This window comes from Muntiacus reevesi, chromosome X (genome assembly GCF_963930625.1).
Source record: "Muntiacus reevesi chromosome X, mMunRee1.1, whole genome shotgun sequence".
NCBI lineage: Eukaryota > Metazoa > Chordata > Mammalia > Artiodactyla > Cervidae > Muntiacus > Muntiacus reevesi.
This window is the reverse complement of record NC_089271.1, coordinates 19,506,562-19,533,690: the sequence shown is the minus strand read 5'-3', so window position 1 is coordinate 19,533,690 and position 27,129 is coordinate 19,506,562. Positions and strand designations below refer to the sequence as shown.

At 35.9% G+C, this 27,129-nt stretch overlaps 1 protein-coding gene across 4 annotated transcripts in view; it reads right to left on the bottom strand.

Moving 5' to 3' along the window:
- Positions 1–27,129, bottom strand: part of CNKSR2 (connector enhancer of kinase suppressor of Ras 2) — a 263,683-nt gene that overhangs the window by 3,751 nt on the left and 232,803 nt on the right. The gene's annotated exons all lie outside the window — the stretch shown is intronic.

The window sequence follows — 27,129 nt, the reverse complement described above, 5'->3', positions numbered from 1 at the left end:
GACTGATGTATTTTTCTCAATGATAAACAAAGATTAACTTGGATTTTGCTTGGATTGGCAGATAGGATTAGGGTTATATCACATTTCCTTTAATAGAGAGCCAAAGAGTCCTATTTGAGGAATGCTAATTACACTGGCCCAAAAAGTAAATATGGAATATCATTCATTCCATGGTCCATAGTTAAAAAAAAAAAAGACACCCTAATTGGTAATAATGTAAACATTTATATGTGTCAGGCACTAGGGTAAATGCTTAACATTCATGATCTCATTTAATCCTCATAGCAGTACCAGGAGTAGATCTACTTGATTTTCATTTTCTAGCAGGGAAGTACCTTGCCAAAGGTCACATTTACTAAGTGGTGGAGTTGGAATTCCAACTGAGCAGTCTGGCTCCAGAATTCATGATTTTAATAAGAATTCTAGACCGCCAGTTTTGTCAGGAACCATTTGAACTGTGTATTAAACAGGAGGTGTTAATGAATTTGTGAGATGCTTAAAATGCAGCATTTAAAAAAATTTTTTTAGAGTGTACCTAAAACTTCCCCCAAAGCCCACAAACATAGTACCTTAACTTGAAGGGATCACCTTTAGGAAGAAAAAGTGACTTCATTTAAGTTTCATATTCATTTTTTACTTTCCTGCTAAGGCTAGCAACTATTGGTAAGTATGATTATTGAGCTCTCTCATTAGAAAGTCCTTTGTTATCAGCGCCTGCCACCACTATTCCTCTACAACAAACTTTAACTTCCTAGTCATGTATCTAAGTTAGAACTATAATCTAAAAGGACAAAAAAAGAAAACCCTTTCAACAACAGTTTTTTCATTTTCTCTTGCCTCATCCTTCAATGTCTGCACCACCTAGAGGATTCTGAGGGGCTGGGTTGAGGGTACAGAGGACTGTAAAAAGAGGAACTAACTGCCTTGTGGGCTAAGAAGGTTGAAGTGAGATAAGGAATTTTAAACAGAACGGTTTGGAGCCAGGAAGGCACAAAATCAGAAGGTCATTCAGTGTAAAACTAAATGGAGTTGTAAAAACAAGGATACATTTGAACAGCATAATTCCATTTCATAAAATCATAGGCCAGGAAAGAACCCTGAGGAATTATTTAGTAGCTATCATTATTTTTGCCTCAAGGCAAGACTGCATCTTAAGCCAGAAGAATTTCATAAAGCAGAGGGTGGGGGAGAAATCGGAGCACTAACAGATGTGAATTATAGTAGTCTAGGTTTCATGTAGCCTAATGTATTATTCGTTTTTCAGTTCTTAAAGGAAGGTAAAGAAAAAAGGAATTCAAATAATAGTTTTAGGATTTAAGGGAGGCAGAAATATTTCCACATAGTAAATTTTTAAGATAACCTTCTTCCATATTACCTAACACTGTAAGGAGTATATATTTTGTTGAAAAAAGCATTCTTACCCAGTTTTCTTTCTCCTCAATTCTTAAAGTTTGTGGAATATTGAGTCACATGCTGAATTATAAAATAAAATTTCAATGTAGTTTTATTTCAAGAATGGTAAAGATTTAATATAAAAAATGACAAACATGACTTAACACTGAAAGCTTTTTTTTCTCTTCTTGCCGTTAAGGGAGGGGGGAGGAGGAAAGCGTTCAACCAAAGTACAACATATAATTCTACAAAGAATCTGGTTTGACAGCTGAATGGAGAATCAAGCGTGGATTTATCTCTGGGCAGCACGTATGAACAGGGAATCACAAGGAGACAGAACAGAAACATTTCCAAGCGATGAGTGGAATAGAGATATTCAAGATAAGTCAGGCCTCCTTCCCCCACCCCTACACACCATACACATATGCGACATAAGACACAGTGGTGGGGTGAGGAAGATGAAGGATTGAGATGCCAGGCTCCTACAAAATGCCACCAATTACTAAACATTTTAAGACTAGACAAAGAGTCCCTTTATTTTCAGAGGAAGGGGGTGAGGGCCGGAGTCACATTAGAAATCTGATTCACTGTGCTCAACAGTCAAAACAACACAGAACTCAACATTCAAGACAAAAACAGACCTTTATTTTCTTTTATAATTTTCAAACTGGCTTCCTTGATTTTTTTTTTTTCTTAGATGAATACCAGTTAACTCAATTGGGGCTACCGCTGCAACTGAAAATGTGAAAGCACCTTTACTTCTTCTTTTTGCCCTCTTCTTCTTTGTCTCCTTCTCTTCTGGTTTCTCTTTTAAACCCTTGCTTTTCTTCTCCTAGAAGAGGCTTGCTTTGGAAGAGGAGGCAAGCACTTGGTGAGGTCTGCTTCCTGATTGACTTTCTTTCAGTATGCCAGTTCAGTCATGGGAACACTGGCCCCAAGCCCAGCTCTTTCCGAATTTGAATGGATGGTTTCTGAAAGTTGGTAAAGTGTAGAAAACCACATGCAAACCACAGGACATATAGAGGAACCTTCTGTGATTCCTCAAGAGGAAGTGTATCCCTGATACAATGAAATTTAAATTTGTATCAAATTGATTCAGAAATTCTGGGTCTATGCAGGGGTAAATTCGCCCTCAAATCACATTTACATTTATAACATGGAAATCAGTCCTGTGTCAGATGACACTTTTCTATTTCAATTTTATTAAAGTGAAGAGAACATATAAAGTTCTCTTTCCTATACAAAATTTCATTTATAGATTTGAGGATCCCAATGAAGTTATGGATAACTTGTATTCTGAGCCAAGGGAGGACTCGTTTCTGGCTGTGTCACAGTGGCAGGGCTAGAAGATCCTCTTTATCGTTTCGTTTATACTCTAGCTACACCATGAAACACTGTGACTCTTAAGAAATGCACTGAGCATCAGTATAGTTGTGTCTGGCTCCTTCAGGTTGCATACGACCTCCAGGCAGTGATAAAGAAAAGCTCAATGAAAAGATTAGCCAATAGAAAATAATAGTTTGCTGGAACTTTCTTGAAAAGGCGTATTAGCAGATGATAATGCATTCCTCAAACACTGCAGGATGCTTGGCGTATTTCCTTACATTCATGCCCAGTGGTTTTTAAACTTTTGCGATTGTATACCCTTTTCAGTTAAAACACTTTTGTTGATAAATATTCAATATATGTATTACTCTATATTAATGGATATAATGAGATAGACACAGAAGAGATATTCAAGAAAATGAGATATGAAACCTGAGAAGAAATCCCAGTGTTTCTTCATCCTGTACCTCACTCCATGTGTACCTTCTTTAGAGATCTAGACTGTGACTTTCCCTGAGTGCATATGCCTTGCTCTCTTGGCATTTCCCAATCTTCTACAGGACATGGTGTCTGATGAACCCAATGTTTAAACTGAGCGATGATTTTCTTCACTTTAGACACTAAGTACTCCAAAGAGGACTCCGTATCAGTCTGAGTAATTTTTATGCCAGTCTCTTGTGTAATGTCGTTCATGTTTCTTTAGTGAAAATTAAGAGCAGAGTACACGTGTGGCGACCTAAAATGTTATTCTGGTGTCCTCGCTGTTTCCCTGCCTCTGCAATGACAGTGTGGAAGGAGAGGAAAAATTAAAACAAAACAAAACAAAACGAAACGAGTATACCAACTAGGCTCTTAAAGAATCAAGTCAGCAATGAATAATCAGTTCTTGTACATGTTTTGGAAGGGAACTGTGCTCTTTTAAAATTGGACAATGATGTCCTCGTGGAAACAGTTGTTCCTTCCACAACACAACTGGATAATGAGCATAGAAAGCTGGAAAAGACTAAGTCACAAGTGGGGGAGAAGGCTGGACATAGTAGCATTAGTCACCAGTCAAATGTGAGAGGTATTCGTTCTTGTACGGCCGCGGAGTGCTCTAAGGCTTCCAGGCGAATGGCATCAAGTATGTGGAGCACTATTCTTGCCATGAAAGGCAATTAGCATTTGCATTGAGACACAGGACTCTTTTCTGTGAATACTAATTTACCAGTGCGCCATAATGAACAACTTATTTATATGTAAGGTGCCAAAGTTTTAATGGGTTTAATGGAGATAGGTTCAATGTCTGTAGGTTTTTTGCTAAAGATGATAATGCATTCAGGAGTTTACACTATAATCTGTATTGTTTTGTAATGCAAGATTAGTTCTTTTAATTCATGTTTTTATATAAGTCAACTAGTTACACCTTGTAAAACTGGGGGGAGAACAGTTTGTTATAAAGCATATGCTTTCAAAACTTGGCTTTTACTTGTTACTCTGTAATCAACTACCCTTCTCATAACTAGAATTAATTGGTTTGTTTTATTTTAGGCAAAATAACAGTAATTTGTCTGATGAAAAAAACTGAGGAGAAAAAAAAGTCTTTTTTTTGAAAGGACAGCTTGAGTGAGCCCACCAATATTGCTAAGTGTATTTTTAAGGAATATGTGACACCCATCCCTGTCCGAGTGACCTTGTGCTTCACCAAAATTAAGTACAGCCACATCAGTGTCTGTCAGTCCCTTCAGCACAAAAGTAAAGCTGACTTCCATAAAGAGGTGACACCACAGACAGAGCTGAAGCTTATTCTACATTTCATTCTCAAAGCACATAATTTCTGCTGAATTATGTGGTTTAATGCCACAACTATGAAAGTGGTTGCATTTTCAGGGTATTAGGGTAGTTTTTATGACAAATAGTTCAGATGGCAAAATCTTGGTGTCCTTGGCATTGATTTATTGACCCAAAGGGAAGGTTCTTTGAAGGAGAACTGCAAACATAAATAACAGATTCTATATTTACCCAGCGAATTTAGAAAATTTATATAAAGACATGGAGGTCAAGGTACCTGGTTCTTAGGCAGGAATTCATAAAGGATACAGTTTAAAAACAAAGCTAAAAGATGCTTATTAAAAAATTAATGTGGAGTCATCATATTCCTTAATGAGGAAAAACTAAAATTCTTTATATCATAAAATTTTACTATGACTTAAACAGGGATAATGACTCAAGACAATCCCACGAATATTTAAAACCAACATAATACTTTTTGATGCATTTCTACATATCAGAACCATCATTTTTATATATACTTAAAAAAACACATTAAAATGGTTAGAGCACAGAGGCAACTGTAAGGCATATCAATGTGATTTTATTCACAACACAAATTCCATTTGTGAGAAAGAAGCATAGATTACTCCTCTTTAGAAAGATATTTACTATCAAGCATACTTAGCAAATTATTTAGCTATCTAAAAAGATCTTATACCAACTGGTCATATTTTTATTTTTATGTAATTTATATTTTTACAAGTATTCACATTATGCAATACCACACACTGCGGCGACAGGAAGAAAAAAAACATTTCCAAATACAATGTTAAATTATCTGTTCATTGCACAGTATGAAATATCCATTAATTAGCATTGAAATTATTACAGAGTATCTTATCCAACTAAATAAAGGAAATTTCACATCCACTACAGAAGAAAAATAAGCAATATTGAGCCATAAGGGACCCAGTTACATAGTATTAAATAATATCTGAAACTATTTTGAAAGACAACCAGACAAAATACTTTTTCCAAAGTGAAAACCACAGCCTATAGATTTGGGAAATTTTACAGAAAAGAATAGCTCATGCCTGTCCTATGAGGCAACACCATTTGTATACAAGTGCCAAGAAGTAAGGAGAAAGTTAGGATTTTAGCTGAGGAATCTACTAAAGCCTGGCATGTGGCATTTTCTTCATTAGTGCCACTGAAAGCAGTCTCTGTGTTGCACCTGAATACACTTTATAACAGAATAAACATAGTAGTTTCAGAGCAGGTTGTAGATACCTTGCCTTAATAGATTACACTTAATGTAGTACAATACAGCACGTCAAGTTTTAAAAATGCAAAATACACTTCACACACAGAAGTTGCTTTCTCTGCTTTGCCTTCAAGAGGCCACTGAGGAGTCCATTGAACAGCCAGGGTTTCTAGCTATTGGAGCTGACCCCTCTCCTTTCCTGCGACAGGAGAACACAACTGAGCCCTTCCCCAGTCAGCACCCTTTGCCTCTGCTCACCCACGGAAACAGCAGTTTTCTGTCACTGTGCTCCATCTTGATTGGCTTTGATCTTATGCTAGTCCCAGTGAAGAAAGCTTGCATTCTTCTTAAGAGTGGCCTGCCCCTCTTAATATCCCTTTAGGGAGGCCCCCAATCCAAACACTTGATGATCTAAGCTTTTAAAAGTCTGTTTTCTGTTATAAACAGCAAGGACGAGGCCATTTTAGTTGCTTGCAAGAGGTTGATGTTAAGTCTGCGTCGTGCCGACTCTCTCCGATCTAAATTCTCTAAACATTAGCTTATCAATCTGTGAGTCCAATGGGTTGAGTGCCAACAGAAGTGGATCCGATTTGGCATGGAGAGGTTCTACCAACTCTCGCAGTGTATTAGCCTAATATGATAAAGCAGTGATACAATATGATGAAAGACCTGCGAGTGCCATTATTTCCAAAGCATATTAGTATTCGTATTAGAAATACCATCATGCAATACCCATGAAGAGAAAAATATGGCTAGAATTGCATATGGTTTTAATACCATAATGTCTTTGTGTTGGCATGCAAGTCTACTTGGCCGAAAATGGGACTTTATTTTAAGCTTGGTTATCTCGAATTGCCAATCTTATGTATACAAAATAATACACAGCACAGATATATCTTTTCTCACCTCTATACTTGTACATGCGTATCTGTAATTTTAATCAGAAAGTTTATGTTAAAAGTATTCTCCACACACATGTAAAATGATTAGTCTTCTAATAAAATAAACTGTAGTTCTATACAAGATCTTTCCTCAAATTCATCCAGTCAAGAAGTATGAGGAAAAGTTTTCTGGTCTACCTTCTATCTAACTAGCCCGATTCACATGCTACCACATGCTGAGTGGTGAGACAGAAAAGCCCAGCTAGTGTGACTCCAAGGAAGTGGTCGAATGTGGACCAATACAAAGTGAGCAGAGGTGACAAGCTCTCACACGGTCAACGTGATGAAAGGGTGACTTGACACCTGAGCACAAGCCACATTCTTAGGAATTAAGAAACTAGAAGAGACTAAAGTTTCTGAATGACTTGGAAAACTCAGAACAAGTGGGCTAAAAATAAACTGTAGTCTCTTTTAGTTCATTTTATTTTGGATTTTGAGGAGTTCAAATATTGCCACCAGACACCAGTCAGTGTTTTTTTCTTTTTCTTTCTAACCTAGGGCAGATCTTTGTTTGCTACATCCTTTAGTACCTTTTGAGTTATATCAAGAAAAAGGAACAAACTGGGAGAGGGAATAGAGACAGCATGTTGCTCACTACTAGCTCCTTTATAAAATTTCTGGGTATGGAACTCTGGAATCTGCATTTTAAGCATGCAACCCAGGTGATTCTTGTTGCCCACTGCAGTCTGAGACCTTGGGCACTAGGCCAGTCACACTGTGATGGGCTACACTGTGGGGAGGGCTGGCTGGAGTGATGCCAACTTTTGTACTGCACATATACGGAGTTTTTAAGTCACAAGTTTTGTAGTTGGACACATCACACAGAATTTTATTTTCAGTCCTGTCACCAGTATAACATTGTATTATGTAACTCAAATAATCTCAAGATTTTTGCCAAGAAATCTGATGGAAATATCCTGGTCTACTGAGAATATGGCAAAATGAAAGAGACTGCTTTACTGCTTGAATAAATTCTTTAAAGATGTACTTTTAAGTAAGCATTAAATAGCTCCTCTTTATTTTTGAGGCAAACAGAACAAATAAACAGATACTTCCAGACTCAAGCCTGCTGAATCTATGTCTTGGTGTGTGCATTCTGAATCTCAAGTATGAACAGCATTGGCAGGCGAGAAGGGTTAGATACAATGGACTGGTATATGGCTAATCTACATGAAACCTCTAAAACACAAAAACGTATTTCATAAAGATACTGTTCTCTGAGAGCCTAACTTCTGCGAAACTCATGTCTATGTGTCTTCAACTTTTTACAAGTCCCTTTCTGGGTCTCAATACTCTTTCCCCCTCCCTTTGTATTTTCATCAGGCATTCTCTCTGCCTACTTCTGTGCTGTGCTTAGTCGCTCAGTCGTGTCCGACTCTATGCGACCCTATGGACTGTAGCCCGCCAGGCTCCTCTGTCTATGGGATTCTCCAGGCAAGAATACTGGGGCGGACTGCCATTTCTGACATCTCCAAACTGACAACTTTATCCTTAGTCAAATCCCATGGACAAAGGAGCCTGGTGGGCTACAGTCCATGGGGTTGCAAAAGAGTCGGACACAAACTTAGGGACTAAACAACAACAAAATTTTATGCCTGTTTATTTTTTTTTAAAGGACAAGAGGAAATTGCATGTTTCTAAAAAAAACAAAAACAAAAACTTAAATGGTATGGCTCCTGATTGTTTTTTTTTTCTTTTAGTCAATATCCCAACTATAAAAAACATTCCATTCCCTACTTCCTGCTCTTAAAATATACTTCACTATTTAACAAGCTTTTAATCAAGTACATTTTGAAACAAAAGCAATATATCTATGCTAGCCCAAGAAAATCAGTAATGTTTCTGTTTGGCATATTACTTAAATAATTATTGAGCTTCCATTCATCACTGAAACCTTTGACTGTGAGGCCACCAGTCCAGGTGGGTAGAAAGAGAAAGATCCTGTTTCCCTGTTACTAAACCCCTCGAGATGTGAATGGTGTACCCAGATGTAATGCCATGTTGTGTACAGGATGACTTATTCCAGTGTGGATCCACTTCTCATGCCAGCTCTTTACAAACTGAATCTATGCAGGATATGGTGAGAAGAATATTTCTTTCCCTTGTTGTTTTATGAATTTAAAACTCTTTCCACTCAAATTATAAGCAGAAATAGAATTTCTAAAAGTGTAACTTTAAGAAATGTAATCAGGCTAATAGATTATAGGGTAAGGACAGAGGTACAAACAGTTGCAAGAGAATGATTCAGTTTGAATACAAAATAGGTAAAAAATAAATCTTATCCTAATGAATGAAACAGAAGGAAATACATACAAATGGAAATAAGAAGTGCTTAAGCTAGAACAGCATTTTCAAAGATTTTTACTTCTGAGTTATAGAGAAAACTGGTTCCATATACTCACTTCCATTATCGGTGAGCCTGAGGGCAAATTTAAGGGCAAAGCCACTGACAACTGGTCTTAAGCTGCTTGCAGATAACAAGGCAGACATCCAAGCCTATCAATAGTAACACATGTGGAGCTCCTGGAAGAGTATGAACTGCTGTGTGCTTTTGAAAAAGATCTGATTTATTACGATTATCAGGATCTCTCTCTTCTTCTAAATGTATATGTTCACATTTAAGTTTTTCTTTTTGTAAAACAGGAATATCTAACACCATGAGTTGATAGTCAGTGATAATTTTTCTCAGTGAAAGTCTTGGAAAAAGCGAGCTGAAACCTTGATTCAGAATGTTCAAACCAAGAGAGAGACTTATTTGTGGCTTGAGTAGTAGCTGTTCAAATTTTGAGGTTCTATTTCTTTGTAAAGATGAAGCTCAAATAGACAGAATATCAGATTTAAAAAAAATTTTGTTTGTTTGCTTATTTTTAATACCATGGGGGAGGAACTAGAAAGTCTTTTATTTTATGAATGATGAAGTATTCTTTTTCAAAATAAAGTGATAAATAGCAAAAATATAGTTTGTGCTTATACATCTAATACTTATGGATATCTTTAATTAGAAATTTCAGGTAAAATAAAAATATTTGATGAACCTAGCCACAAGCAAAACAGATAAGGAAATACTGTTTCCAGATTAGAATGTTACTCAAACAGTTTCATTCTCTGTGTATAATTCACAAGAGACAGTGAATTATACACAGAAGTGGTATCTCATCTTAGACTACTTACCGCTATACTATGACCTTAAAGTACATTTAGGACTTATGGGTATACCACATACTACATTTCCTGTTTGCATTAAAACCACTACCTGAAATAAAGGTACACCTAAAGTATCCTTTAAATGAAGCTTATATATTAGCAACAACTGAAAAGGTCTTTTATATTTAATAGTCACAGAAGTACTTATTATATTAATTCAATTTACCCTGAGTTTATAGTCAATGAAGAGCCTATAGGTATATTAGAAAAATGTACTATGGAATTCGGCCACATTATACTGTCATTCCAAATGTCATCTTTCAGATTTTAAAACAGAAAATGGGAGGAATTCATTTTTATAGACATGCATTGTTCAATAAGGATTTAATGGGTGCCTATGTGTATATATACTACATCAAATGTTAGGGGTAAATATGCAAAGATGACAGTCTGACCTCAAAGAGTTCATGGCATAGCTGTACAATCCCTTCCTCATTTCTGTCTTATAATTTTATAATTAAGGATTATCAGTAAAATAAAGCTCTACTTTATTAGTATAAATATATATACATATATACAGAATTATATGACTATAATGTAATTATAAAATTGCCCTAACAATGTATAATATATGAATATATTAATTTAAATTGATTAGTATATTTGGAATACATAGAAAATAATAAATTTTAGGGCAAATTTAAAGATCACTAAAACATTAATGTATGTGTGTATATACACACATATATATGACATAAAACAGCTGAGTCCTGGTGCTTACAATAGACTTGACAACTGAAGGGACTGGAACAGAACAGAGAGCCCAGAAATAAACCCACACACCTATGGCTTATTATCCAGAGGAATCAAGAATATATAATGGAGAAAAGATAGTCTCTTCAGTAAGCGGTACTGAGAAAACTGGACAGCTAAACGTAAAAGAATGAAATTAAAACATTCTCTAACACCATATACAAAAGTAAACTCAAGGTGGGTTAAAGACCCGAATATAAGACTGGAATCCAAAAAACTCCAAAGAAAACACAGGCAGAACACTCTTAGACATAAATAAGAGCAATTTTTTGGAGATCAGTAAAGCGAAGGAAACAAAAGCAAAAATAGACAAATGGGACCTAATTAAACTTAAAAGTATTTGCATAGCAAATGAAATCATTGACAAAATGAAAAGAACTTACTGAATGGGAGAAAATATTGGATTGGTTCATTCCGGTTTTTCATATGTGGTTACTGAAAAAAAACAATGAACTTTTTGGCTAGACCAATATTTGCAAAGGATTTAACTAATAAGGTGTTAATATCCAAAATACATAAGCAGCTCATAAAAGTCAACATCAAACAAACAAACTGAGTGAAAAATGGGGAGAATATCTGAAGAGACATTTCTCCAAAGAGGACATGCAGATGGCCAAGAGGCACATGAAAAGATGCTCAACACTGCGAACCGCCAGGGACATACAGGTCACCACAATAAAATATCACCTCGCACCTGACAGAATGGCCATCATCACAGAGAAAACAGGTAACAAATGCCGGTGAGAATGTGCAGAAAAGGGAAGCTTTGTACACTGTTGGGAACGTAAATTGACACAGCCACTATGGAAAACAGTATGGTAGTTTCTCAAACAATTAGAGACTACTCTCAAAAAATTAGAACTACTATATGATCCAGCAATTCCACTCCTGGGTTTCTATCCAAAGAAAACAAAAAATACTAATTCAAAAGGATACATGTACCCCAGTGTTCATAGCAGCTTTATTTACAAGTGCCAAGATATGGAAGCAAGCTAAATATCTATCAACAGATGAATGGATATGAAGATATGGCATATAATGGAATTAACGGACTTGGAGGCATTATGCTAAGTCAAATAAGTCAGACAGAGTATGACAAATACTGTAAAATGTCATTTATATGTGTAATCCAAAAAATACAAGAACTAGCAAATATAACAAAAAAGAAACATAGTCACCGACATAGAGAACAAACTAGTGATTACCAGTAGGGAGAGAGAAGGAAGAAGGGGCAATATAGGGGTGGGGGATTAAGAGGTACAAACTACTATGTATAAATTAAATAAGGATATATTGTACAACACAGGGAATATAGCCAATATTATATAATAACTATAAATAGAGCATAACCTTTAAAAATTGTGAATCACTATACTGTGTACATCTGTTATTGTACATCAACTACACTCCAATGAAAAATCAACAACAACAAAAAAAAACCTTTTAAAAAAAACTTGAAAGGGATCATAATACGCCACCTCAAAATATACCACTCTGGCCTAAGGATTATTTTGAGCTGAAGGTAATTAAGAAGCAGTAGACACAGAAAGATATTTGGCCATCCCTCTAACTGCCATAAAGCAGGATGTATGTTTCCCACTCTGAAACTGTTCCTCCTCTTGCATACCAGGAGAACAATGCTTAACACTGAAGACAGAAAGTTGGCATCAAGATGGGTCTGCACAAACAAATCTTACTAAAATAGTCCTTATCTTCTGTTAGTTTCCCCATATATAAACTTTTCCAAAATTTACCATTTTAGAAACCCAAACCCCTTTTCTGTTTTTTTGTCACTTCTCTGTAATTTACCATGCTTTGTTAAAATGGTATATAGACCTCGGGTCTAAGTGCTTCTTTGGGTCTTCATTTTTTTCCTTTGAAGGCCTCCATGGACATAAAAATTAAATTAACACAATAAAATTTATATATCTTTTCTCCAGTTAAACTGTCATTTGTTAGTTTAATTCACAGGCTCCAGGTAAATAACCTAATAGAGCAGAGGAAATGTTTCTTTCTTTTCCAAAAAAACATTTAAATCAAGCCTTAAACCATTCTATCCTGTCATATATATTTTAAAATATTTATACTAAAAATATTTAAATATGAAGTTAATGTATTTCATAAAGTTATTTTGAGATAACTTTCAGCAACATAGATAGATGGCAGTTTATTGGCTCTTGCAACCTATTTTATGACTAATTATTTTAAAGTAATCTCTTTAAAATTATCATTTCCAAAAGAGGAAAGAGAGCTAAAGACTTTTTTTGCTCTTCAATAATGCAGAGATGAATGATGTATATTTTTAATTTATGAAAACTTTCAAACTCTACCACCACCTTACATGGTTATATTGAGTTGGCTAAAAAGTTTGTTCTTATGGACTTCTGTAAGAGCTTACAGAAAACCCTAAATGAACTTTCTGGCCAACCCAATAATAAAAGGATGAAATTCAATAGATGATATTCAGTCTGGATGATAATCAGTGTGAACTGCAACCCAGTGATGAGAACTGCCAATGGGGTGAACAGGTATATCCTATGTGACAGAACACTTCATCTGTGACTATGTCTAGTCTGCCAAAATGAAAAGGTAAATTGGGACTAGCTACATTTCAGTCATTTTCTTGACTATTCATTTCAACAGATTACTCTTTGGTCCTTCCAACCCTATTAGGACATTCTCTATCCTAGCTGATAAGCACTCAAAAAAAGTTATCTGAACCTTGAATCACTATGAGACTGGATAGTAAAAAAGTCTTCAGAACACTGATTATACTTCCATGACTCAAACTATTTCACTGGCCTAATTGCACTTGACTTGAATTCTACAAACTGGACATTCTGATGGAATAAACAGGTATAGGTATCTCTACCTGGGGGGCTTGGAGTTGTAAAGACACATTTCATATGCTGAGTCCATCAGAACTTACTCAAAGTAAACAAAGGACTTTGCCTTAGGTCCTCTTCTAAGTTGCTGATCAGCAAACATGATCTAGGATCAGTAAATTTTGGGCTGATACAAACTGTGCTTTTATTGCCCAGCTTGCTACTAAGGTAGACTAGAAGTAGACAGTGGCATAACTTTTTAATTCTTGAAAATTTTATCTAAAATAAAGACTTAACATATATATTTTTTCAAATAAACAGTAACATAGATCTCAGCGAACTTCTGCTCTATAGTTCGGCAATATTCTCATTCTTACACTAGAGTCATACACTACCCTCAAAGAATGGCCATACTGATTTTGGTGAGATTACTTAAAAAAAAAAATCATTCAGTATTAGCTCCAGTATCATGATACCATCCAGATTAAATGAGGGGAAAAATAGAGGGACTGATCTATAGAAGTGAGTGAAATAATAAATTCTCTTCAACAAGAGTACCATAATGGATGCATGTGTGTAGGTTGGGAATAGTAATAAAAGGAGTGATTCTTATGCTAAAAATTTAAAGACATTACTTCCTCTCATGCTATAACTCTGTTTATGATTATAGAAGCTTGAAATGGACTTCTGCTTACTTTTCCCAGCTGAACTTATATAACCAAAAATTTGCAATACTGATTTCCCCCTTCAATAACTTCTAAATGTTAATACCTTATTACTAACCTCCTTGGCATACCAGCCTGACATTTGGGATCATTTGCTCATTAGCAACTTTGGCAAGAAGGAGTCACTTTGGGGGCTCCGCCAACTGAATTTCTTAGCAGTAAAGACAACCAAAAATACCTTTCCCAGCAAAGCAAGTGACAAAAAAAGTAAAAAGAAAACTCAAAAGGTGTTTGTAATAGTCTAAAATTTTATCTGAACAGTTACTTATCAGAATTCATATTCTTCTTACCTCAGACCAGTTATAAATCTAATCTCTCACCCTAATCAATAATATTTTCAGATTCTCTCTTATTTTTCAATATATAATAATTACATCAGAGACTATTCTCATAAATCCCCATTGTTAGAGTTATCTGCATATCATGACATTTAAATTACTACATTTTCAGGTATTTAAAATGTGTACATGATAAGAATGAAAATTATTGTGGTAAAAACCACAATAAAATCATATCTATTAGAAAAATAGCATGGATGTAAACAAATTAGTATGAACATTCATCTTAGCAAAAAACTCAGAGGTTAGAATAATGAATATTTATACTTGGTCTTAGTTGTTTTGAAATTAGTTATACATTTTGAACCAACGAACTCACATTACTTTTGGGATAGAAAACTATGGAATCTAAGAACATATTTTAAATAAAATATCCTATTATACATGTTTCATTTTTTCCACCCCTGACAAAATTGTAGAACATTGCCCTTTCAAAAAAAGTAAGTTTTACTAAAGCCTTATAGATATGCTGACTCTCAATGTTCTTATGGAAAAATACAAATGACTTTATAGCTATTGCAAAAGGTTTCCAGCTATATCTGTGTTTAACATTTATCATCACATGTTGAATTTCACATTTTCAAATGTAATTATAGAAAACTAGAATCATACAAGGAGTTCATTAGGGTGGGAGCTTGTTTTGCAAAATTCAAACGTTTGAAATGTCAGAAGATTCTCCATATTGTACAACTTAATGTGTATTCAAATATAGCAATGAATCACTAACTTCCTGCTAGTGAAAACAAGAAATCCAATTATATTAACAAATTTGGTTTCCATTTGTAAATTAGTTAACTTATAGCAACTTTATGGTACTAGCTTATGCATATCTTTTAAAAATTAAAGACAATTTCATATTTAATTGAAGTCAGGCTTTTTTGTAATTCCTATTTAGCGTATTTATATTAAACAAGGGTTAAGCTGTCTTCTCTAAGGTGAAAAAAACCACAGCCATCAAACTAGATATGTGAATTTGTAAGGACGTGCAAATCAAGGGGAGACTTTGGAATTCTCAAATTCCACGTAAGACTTCCTTACTATCTCTTCTGACTGGCGCCATTTGTGAGGGAGGGTGAGGAGACACTGATAACAGCTAGGGTGTAATTAGTATCTCCTTATTAAATGTAAGGGGCTTCCCAGGTGGCACGGTGGGTAAAGAATCTGCCTGCAATGCAGGAGACACAAATTCTATCCCTGGGTTGGGAAGATCCCCTGGAGGAGGGCATGGCAACCCACTCCAGTATTCTTGCCTGGAGAATCGCATGGACAGAGGAGCCTGGTGGGCTTTGGTCCATGGGGTTGCAAAGAGTCGGATATGACTGAAGCGGTGAGCATGCATGTATCAAATGTGATCACCAAAGAACTCTGCAGAACTTTGGCCCTTTTAGTGATATTAACATTTATATTTGTGATATTAACATATATATAAAAGAATACATTCTTACTATAATAAAATAAAATTTAAAAACAGAACACATTATAATAAGTTGTACTGGTGTGTATGATCTTTTATAGCTAGTTGATCCGCTCTATCCGGATATTCTAAAACTGGATTTACAGTGATACGTTACACCAATCCTTTCTTGTTAAACCCATGTATAGTTATGATCGAGGTTCGAGAATTAAGTTTTCTCATACTGATTTTATTGTGAGCAAGTGCAGAACTAATCCAAAAGACACCAATAATAGACTTAGAACAAAGTTAGACAACCCAAAACCCAAATTAAAAGCAGCACTTTAAGACCATTATGAACAGGTACATTAAGTATGTATACTACCATTTAGGAAAACTGCCACATAATTTGAAAGGAAACATTACTTCATACTAATTGACTAAGTGGAGTATACATCATAAATGTACACAAAACCAAAACTTGACCAAGGAAAATGTCATGATGACATTTTCTTTCTCCTTATTGTAAATCTTCAGCACAGCACTAGAAAGTCTGTTTTCTCTTTGTAGAAAATCAATAAATACTTCAAAAGCAGAAACAGGAACTCTTCTTTAACAAAACAATACTTTAATTATAGAAGGCCTTGAGAACCAAGGCCTTAGTTTTAGCCATACTAGGAATGGTTTCAGATCTTAGTTGTGTGGGCAGATCTTGTCTCCATGGTGATGAGAAAGTCAGCCTGAGGAGTGGAAAAACTGTGGTACATTGCTCCCCATAGAAACAGACAAGCTGAAATCAAATGCAGCTTCTGTATTTAGCTTCGCCAAAGCCTGAAGCTCCAGTGAAATGGTACCTTACTTCGGGAGTTACCATGGCAATCTGCTAAGAAAGGCAGGTTTATATCCACATCGTTTACTACTAAAATATCAAACCAAACGCTGGAGCATATAGGTTGAAAGTAACAATTTATTCACTAATTCTGAATTTGGTTTTCTTAAATTGGGTTTAGAAGTTTAATAGTGGCATTGTTGTTCTTACAAAATTCATATAATCTAATTCCTGCAATGCATGAGACCTGGGTTCAATCCCTGTGTTGGGAAGATATCCTGGAGAAGGGAATGGCTACCCACTCCAGTATTCTTGCCTGGAGAATTATTTCATGGACAGAGACTGGTGGGCTACAGTCCATGGGATTGCAAAGAGTCGGACATGACTGGGTGACTAATACATCTTTTTTTTTTCAAGGAACATTTTAAAAAACCTTAAGAAATGGCCCTGAACAACTTTTACTCTTCTTCAATTTCGTGTAAACATTCTGAAGGCAAATTAATCATGATACTAACATTTGTGTTCTACTTTCTACTTTATAAGGTGCTTTTTAAAAATGCAATATTTCAAAAGAAGATGTGGAAAATAGAGAATTTCACTGGAGTTCACTTTGGTAATGAATTTTTCATACTACCAACTATAAAGTAAAAGTGAGAAATCTGAAGTTGGAAACACATGAAAGTGTGAATGTTGTACTCTCTAACAGGACCTTTCAGGGCACATGAGTCAGCTTTTCAGGTTTGTAAGAGGTGATACGAAGATACGTTTTATCATGAAAGAAAACATAGTCATCTACAGTCCATCAGATTTGGTACCTGTGGGTACGAACTGGAAACATGAGTGGCATCTTCCCATTTTACTTCTAAATCTGTTGCTTCTCTATCCCTTGTACCAATCAAAAGATTAAAAAAAATAAACAAAAAGATCCTTTAGCTGATACAAAAAAAAAAAAAAGGGTAGAAAGATTTGGATTATTTTAAAGAAGATGAATAAAGCAGAACTTGGAAGGGAAAACTGAAGTAACTTTGTCCACCACATGAAATACTTTTCAAATTGGTCTCAACACAATTCTTCGGAAGTATTTCTTTTTTTAATATACCAATACTAACTTGATACAAATTAGCTATGAAAGGAATCATGTCAAAGTTTAAAATACTAGGAGTTTTGACTTAACTGGGGGAATTGTTTCACTATTTATACATATCAAGGTACATGATTTTTGGATACGGATTAGTTAAAATTGGAAAGCGCACCAATTACAATTTTTAGTAATAAAGAGCCAAGTGGTATGCAGGGCTTTGATTTATTCTTTTGAAAGAGCATATTAACGGTGATACTGACTTGCTATATTAAAACTTAAACATTTTAGTTTCTTTTATATGGGTCTAATATACATACAGATAAAGGAAACATCTTGCTAAATTTTAACCTGAATTAAAATGACAGATCTGAGGGGCAATATATGGTTGTGAGCATTCATTCTGCTGTCAGAAAGTTTTAGATTGAATCTCAGATGTGCTATTAACTACCAAGGAGTCCTGGATCATGCTATTAAATCAGTTTCCTCATCTACAGGATGAGGGTATTAACAGTATTTATCTCCCAGGATTGTTGTGATGATTAAATGGGTTATATATTATGCAAGAACCTTAGAACAGTTAGCACTCATTAAAAGTCTATTATTTGTGATAAGATAATGTGTTCAACAAACATACAAGATTTAAACAAAATGCGTCCTGTTATAAATGTGTTGGTTTTACCTTAGGGAAGGTAACTCCATTACAGTATTTTTTCCATGTGGAAAAATATCTCTTCTCTCTACATGAGAGAAGAATGAAAATTCAGATTTATGGACATTCCTAGCTTTACAGATTGCATTTCAAGTCGACTATGTAGCATACCTTTACAGAAAAGTTAAATTACTGAAATGTCTTTCATTTAACAGACAGGTATAGTCCATAGGAAAGATGAAGAGAGTTTTCCTAATAGTGAAAGTAAAAGGACAAGTACACATAATTCAGTCATTCTATTCAGAATGTCTTTGATAATGTTACTCAAATACTGACCATTAAAGATGTTGTAAACCTGACTGAGATGAATTAAGATTTACTTAGAATGGAGGTAGCAAGTTAGAACATCTTCACTTTTCACTTCCTTATAGTTCAAGTTTCGCTCATTAAATTTCATTAAACATTTCATTAAACAATTGAAATATATAATTGATCATATTAATACAAATGGGATTTTTATTTCCCTTATCAATGTGTGTCTCCCACTTGCCACTAGACAGCTTACTTTACACAGTAATGTAGCTAAATGTCCAAAATTAATTTTTTTCTTTAAGATACAAACATAAAAGAGGGATACTGAAGAGTTACTTTGCAATCAGTGCCCTCTGTGTGGGATTCTTACTGTCAAATCCAAAAGCATCACATATTTCAGCTTGCCATTATGGTGAACCATATCACCTCTGATGTATTATATAGCTCTCCATGATTACAGCTTCCTCTCCTACTTCTTCTATGTCTAATCTTTGAGCTAATTAAGAACACAGCTCCCTCCTGCATTCACTTCCTCATCCAGCGTGAACCACTCTAACTAGAACCCTCAATCTCCTTACCGTCTTGGATAGGTACTAATCATACACTTTCAAATATTCAACTTCTGCTTTCTTATTCCTACCTAGCCACTGGGCATTGCTAGAAGACATTGTATGTCCATGCTGAGTGGCACCATTCTAAATTTGGGTATTCTGACTTTTCATCATTAAGGACCACTTGGCAGATCTCTTATTAGTGCCTGGTTAGTTCAATTTCCAATTCCCCATTGAGATGCTCCAAGTTTCCATTAGATTCTTCAAGTCCTATGGATCTTCCTTCGAACAGATAACTACTTGCTTCCACATTTGTAGAGGGGATAAAATAGCTCTCATTTGGACTGTTCAGTTTCCTAACTGGTCTCCCAATCACTTGTATGCTCTCACACCAATACATCTTCTGTACTTCTATACAGGAGAGTGACCTTTCTGAAACATGTCTGATTACAAGCACTTTCCTACTGAGATCTCCAAATGCTCTCCATCATGCCTTTTTGGGACATAATCCAAACTTCTGGGCATGGAATACCAAGACTTATAATTTAGTTCTTGCACAATTTTTGTCTCATCTCTACTCTTCCATATTATATGCTGTATTTTCTTAATTGTCATTTTTCTTCATTTCTACCCTTTCTGATGCTATTTATTTTTAACCACAAAGAATAGAACCACTTTTCTTTACCTCCTGGTGAAATATTACTCATTAAGCTTAAGTCACATCCTCTGTGACCTTTTGTCTAATTTCACAAGGTAGAAATAATCAAGACCTCTTAACTACTTTCGTGAAACTTAACATGCTCCATCTTTTAAAAGATTTAATATACTGTAATGTTACATGTGGATGCTTTTCTCTCCTATTTGATGGCAAACTTACTGATTGTTTGATTTTTAAAATCTTTGTTTTTCCCGCACCTAGGAGAGTGCATATTCAAGACATTGTGGTTGCTCCATAGATATTACTTAAATTGAATTAAGTCACTAAAATAATTTTATTTTAACATCTAAGTATATGAGGTGCAGGGCTTCCCAGGTGGCTCAGTGGTAAAGAATCCACCTGTCAATGCTGAGACCTGAGTTTGATCCCTGGGTTGGAAATATCCTTTGGAGAAGGAAATGGCAATTCATTCTTGTATTCTTGCCTGTGAAATCTGACAGGAGCCTGGATGGCTACAGTCCATGGGGTTGCAAAAGAATTGGACATGACTTAGTAATTAAACAACAACAAACATGAGGTACAAGCTAAATATTCTATTATACAACCAGATAAAATGCTTTACTTCACTAGATCTTCCATTTTACTAAGAAGATCTACTTTAAGTCTTTAATGTGAACTATGTGGCAGAGGGGAAAACCTTAGGAAGATAGGTTGCTGAGGTCAAAGAATGCTATTTATGGCACTGCTATGTCAAAAAAGAATGATCTAGACCTTATATGAAGTGATAGCCTAACCACTGCTAAAGGGTGTTTCCCTGGATGACCTAGATTGTCAAGTTATTCACATTCGGAGTAGATGAGGTAAGCCAAAATTTTACTAAGATTAAGGACAAGCTTTTAATTATAAGTAGAGCATATAAATACATTCTCGAAAGATCCTCTGTTGACAGAGGCTGATTAGAAGGAACTACTGCAAAAAAAATCTTATTAACACCTTGCTAACTTGGAGACATGCTGAAAGGCGTTGCAGCCTTGGGGTTTACTGCTATATGCAAAACAGTCATTTAAGACAAGTTTGAACGATTAGGTTTCTATACCACGTGGCTAAGGCAAAATAAGACACCATTACACATATCCATTTTTGTCCTTTATTGTGCCCTTCTTTGCAAGAGATGTTCCCTTGATATCTCAAATTTTCTTGAAGAGATCTCTAGTCTTTCCCATTCTATTGTTTTCCTCTATTTCTTTGCATTGATCACTGAGGAAGACTTTCATATCTCTCCTTGTTATTCTCTGGAACTCTGCATTCAGATGGGTATATCTTTCCTTTTCTCCTTTGCCTTTCGCTTCTCTCCTTTTCTCAGCTATTTGTAAGGCCTCCACAGACAACCATTTTGCCTTTTCTTTCCCTTGGGGATGGTCTTAATCACTGCCTCCTGTACAATGTCATGAACCTCCATCCATAGTTTTTCAGGCACTCTATCAGATCTAATCCCTTGAATCTCTTTGTCACTTCCACTGTATGATTGTAAGGGATTTGACTTAGGTCATACCTGATCTAGTGGCTTCCCCTACTTTCTTCAATTTAAGTCTGAATTTGGCAATAAGGAGTTCATGATCTGAGTCATAGTCAGTTCCCGGTCTTGTTTTTGCTGACTGTATAGAGTTTCTCCTTCTTCGGCTGCAAAGAATATAATCAATCTGATTTCAGTGTTGACCATCTGGTGATGTCCATGTGTAGAGTATTCTCTTGTGTTGTTTGGAGAGTGTTTGCTATGATCAGTGCATTTTCTTTGCAAAACTGTTAGCCTTTGCCCTGCTTCATTTTGTACCCCAAGGCCAAACTTGCCTGTTACTCCAGGCAAGTATCTCTTGACTTCCTACTTTTGCATTCCAGTATCTATGTTCAAGAGTTTGCTCACATTAGTGTCCATTGAGTTGGTGATGCTATATGACCATCTCATTCTCTGCTGCCCTCTTCTCCTTGTGCCTTCAATCTTTTCTAGCATCAGGGTCTTTTCCAATGAGTTGGCTCTTCTCATTAGGTATCCAAAGTATTGGAGCTTCAGCTTCAGTATCAGTCCTTCTAATTAATATTCAGGGTTGATTTCCTTTTGGATTGACTAGTTTGATCGCTTTGATGTCCAAGGGACTCTGAAGAGTCTTTTCCAGCACCGCAGTTCAAAGGCATCAATTCTTTGGCACTCAGCCTTCTTTAAGGTCCAACTCTCACATCTGTACATGACTACTGGAAAAATCATAGCTTTGACTATATGGACCTTTGTTGGCAAAGTAATATCTCTGCCTTTTAATATGCTGTCTAGGTTTGTCATAGCTTTTCTTCCAAGGATGAAGTGTCTTTTAATTTCAAGACTGCAGTCACTGTGGGCAGTCATTTTGGAGCTCAAGGAAATAAAATCTGTCACTGTTTCCATTTTCCCCTTCTACTTGACATGAAGTGATGGCAACGGATGCCATGATCTTGGTTCTTTTAATGTTGAGTTTCAAGCCAGCTTTTCCACTCTCCTCTTTCACTTTCATCAAGAGGCTCTTTAGTTCCTCTTCACTTTCTGCCATTAGAGCAGTATCATTTGCATATCTGAGGTTATTGATATTTCTCTGGCAATCTTGATTCCAACTTGTGATTCATCCAGCCTGGCGTTTCACAAGATGTACTCTGCACAGAAGTTGAATAAGCAGGGTGACAATACACAGCCTTTTCATACTCCATTTCTAATTTTGAACCAGTCCATTGTTTCATGTCTTGTTCTAACTGTTGCTTCTTGACTTGCATACAGATTTCTCAGTAGACAGGTAAGGTGGTCTGCTATTCCCATCTCTTTAAGTATTTTCCACAGTTTAATGTAATCCACACAGTGAAAGGCTTTAGCGTAGTCAATGAAGCAGATGTTTTCCTGGAATTCCCTTGCTTTCTCCGATCCAACATATTTTGGTAATTTTATTTCTGGTTCCTCTGTTTTTTCTAAACCCAGCTTGTACATCTGGAAGTTCTTGGTTCACATACTGTTGAAGCATAGCTTGAAGGATTTTGAGCATTACCTTACTAGCTTGTGAAATGAGCACAAGTGTATAGTAGTTTGCACAGTCTTTGGCATTGCCCTTCTTTGAAACTGGAATGAAAATTGACCATTTCCAGTCCTGTGGCCATTGCTGAGTTTTTCAAATTTGCTGACATATTGAGTGCAGCACTTTTAACAGCATCGTCTTTTAGGATTTGAAATAGCTCAGCTGGAATTCCATCACCTCCGTTAGCTTTTTTTAAGTTACACTTCCTTAGGCCCACTTGCCTTCACACTCCAGGTGGTCTGCCTCTAGGTGAGTGACCACACTGCTGTGGTTATCCAGATCACTAAGAACTTTTTTGTATAGTTCGTCTGCGTATTCTTGCCACCTCTTCTTAATCTCTTCTACTTCTGTTAAGTCCTTACTGTTTCTTTCATCTTGACCATCCTCACATGAAATGTTCCCTTGTTATCTCCAATTTTCTTGAACAGATCTCCTGTCTTTCCCATTCTATTGTTTTCCTCTATTTCTTTGCATTGTTCATTGAAGAAGGCCTTCTTATCTTTCCTTGCTATTCTCTGGAACTCTGCATTCAGTTGGATATATCTTCCCTTTTCTCTGTTGCCTTTCCCTTCTCTTCTTTCCTCAGCTACCTGTAAAGTTTCCTCAGACAACCACTTTGCCTTCTTGCATTTCTTTTCCTTGGGATAATTTTGGTCACTGCCTCTTGGACATAAGTTCTTCAGGCACTTTGTCTACCAGATCTAATCCCTTGAATCTGTCACCTGCACTGTATCAGGGATCTGATTTAGATATTCTTTAGCCATAAGAATTATAAATTCATAGGCACAATTTTTATCATTTAAACTCCACTAAACTCAACTGCAGATACAACAAAATATTCTTGAGTTTTTAGTCACTGGTCAGATATACAACCTGTAAAGACATCATTTATGAATGCTTTTATGATTTACCTTTCAGATGATAATCAAGTGCTGCTTAACTTGGTAAAAGTAAGTAAAACAAACTGCATTATATCCCTTTTCCTTCTTTTTCTTTTTAAAACTTAAGAGACAGTGTGAAATAGGATAGCTATTTCATGAAAATAGTTTAACTGACTTAAAGTCCCTAGTTTGATGTCAATCATCTCAATATACTAAAAAGATAGTTCTGAATGTCAGTAATGCATAGGACTTCCCTATACATTTCAGAAACTGAAGATTGATTTGAAGTCACCAGTGGAAATATTACTGATGCTTAAACAGTGGGTCATTCATAGTCTAGTTTTCTCATTATTATTTTTGGGGTGTATTTATTAAACTCTGAAAGCCTGAAAGTCACTGATAAATTGACTGCTCAAAATAGTAAGTGGAATTGCTGAATTTTAGCTGGAATTACACAACAGTTATTCCTTTTTTTAATTCCCCATATTATATTAATTGGAAACCAATTTGGGGACACCCATGTCTCTTCTTCTAACAGCATGCAGTATTTTGTATGCTATTATATAAATTCACCCAAAAGTTTTATTTAGTATCTGTGTAGTCTTGGTTCTATGACAGTGAAGCATATGTTGTTAATATAAACCTTATTTAATACACATGTGCTTAGCGAACTATTAAATTTTGAAGGGCTAAATCTAGTGTGTTTGTTTGTTCATTTATTTTTACCATCAGTTTTATTAATTATTCAGATAGGAGAGACAGATCACTAACTATGTGTGACAGAATCAAGGTACATAGACAATGTAGCTCAACCCTACTTTTCATTAAACCGCACATGAAATCTAACCATATATTCTCTAAAAACCATATCAAGAGAGATGACCTTCAAGAAATATCCTTGTCTTTACAGATAGGCAGCACATATCTAGCACTGGACAAATTATAGGAAGTTAATTCAATAAACAGAAATAGGAAGGTGTCACCCTATAAATTATTTCAACCAGAAATTGGTAGTATAGTTTTTTTTATTACCAAGATATTGATATTATCATTTTATATAAAATGGTTAACATGAAGAGATTTGAATGCAGCTTGTTTCTACAATTTGAAGCTACAGTTGATAAGACAGAAGATGTGACTTAGGTTACAGTGCAGAAATGCTAATTTTTAGGAACCACTGAATGTGGCTGACCAAGGAATATGGCTGATCAGGGATAAGGATTCTGGGTTAAAAAAAAGTTACCAGAAATCTCTGGTATTCTTATTTCCATACTCTTGCTAATTTCTATTAATGGCCAAGGTCTGTGTGGTTCTAATACTCTATCTTGGCACATTCTGGTATTGAGAGATGTAAGAATAAAAGATTAGAAGTCTTACAAACTGTCCTAATGAAGTAATCCAGTTTTTATAAATCCAGAGGTACAATTTTCAGAATAAAAAAAGTTTCTGATCAGCTTCTATGAAACCTTTTGAAGATGAACAAATATGAAACAATATAACCTGAGTTCCAATATTTTTTGCTTGTCACCAATATACTAACTACAGGGTTTAATTCATTAAAAATGAGATTAATACTTGTAAGTAATTGCTGAGTCCATTAGAGCCCTGACAATTTCATGTCACAAAAATATAAAGACAAGAGTAAAATCTATTTGGAATCTAACACTGAACAACAGGGGATAACTAGGTGGCACTTTAGACATGTCAGCAATACGTGAACATGAACTTCCAATGTTCAAGCTGGTTTTAGAAAAGGCAGAGGAACCAGAGATCAAATTAACAACATCCACTGGATCATCGAAAAAGCAAGGGAGTTCCAGAAAAACATCGATTTCTGCTTTATTGACTATGCCAAAGCCTTTGACTGTGTGGATCACAATAAACTGTGGAAAATTCTGAAAGAGATGGGAATACCAGACCACCTGACCTGTCTCTTGAGAAACCTGCATACAGGTCAGGAAGCAACAGTCAGGACTGGACATGGACCAACAGACTGGTTCCAAATAGGAAAAGGAGTACGTCAAGACTGTATATTGTCACCCAGCTTATTTAACTTATATGCAGAGTACATCATGAGAAACGCTGGGCTGGAAGAAGCACAAGCTGGAATCAAGATTGCCGGGAGAAATATCAATAACCTCAGATATGCAGATGACACCACCCTTATGGCAGACAGTGAAGAGGAACTAAAAAGCCTCTTGATGAAAGTGAAGGCGGAGAGTGAAAAAGTTGGCTTAAAGCTCAACATTCAGAAAACTAAGATCATGGCATCTGGTCCCATCACTTCATGGGAAATAATGGGGAAACAGTGGAAACAGTGTCAGACTTTACTTTTGTGGGCTCCAAAATCACTGCAGATGGTGATTGCAGCCATGAAATTAAAAGATGATTACTACTTGGAAGGAGAGTTATGACCAACTTAGACAGCATATTAAAAAGCAGAGACATTACTTTGCCAACAAAGGTTCGTCTGGTCAAGGCTATGGTTTTTCCAGTAGTCATGTATGGATGTGAGAGATGGACTGTGAAGAAAGCTGAGCACCGAATAATTGATGCTTTTGAACTGTGGTGTTGGAGAAGACTCTTGAGGGTCCCTTGGACTGCAAGGAGATCCAACCAGTCCATCTTAAAGGAGATCAGTCCTGGCTCTTCATTGGAAGGACTGATGCTGAAGCTGAAACTCCAATCCTTTGGCCACCTCATGTGAAGAGCTGACTCATTGGAAAAGACCCTGATGCTGGGAGGGATTGGGGTCAGGAAGACAAGGGGACGACAGAGGATGAGATGGCTGGATGGCATCACCGACTCGATGGACATGAGTTTGGGTAAACTCCGGGAGTTGGTGATGGACAGGGAGGCCTGGAGTGCTGTCATTCATGGGGTCACAAAGAGTCGGACATGACTGAGCGAATCAACTACTACTAATTGTTTCCTATTTTTCCTAGTGGCAAGGAGAGAAAAAACATAGTTGGGTATGAACACAAGATGATAAGGAATATGATTTTAAAACTTCAGAGAGTCAAACAGAAATTTTGAATGATCAGTAGTTTTAAAAAATGAAATTCTAGTAATACAAACATAAATAGTCTCAATGAGAGAAGGAAAGGAGATGTAGCTCCAGTCAAGATAGTTACAGAAAATTCCTTAGAAAAAGCTTTTAAGGAAATTC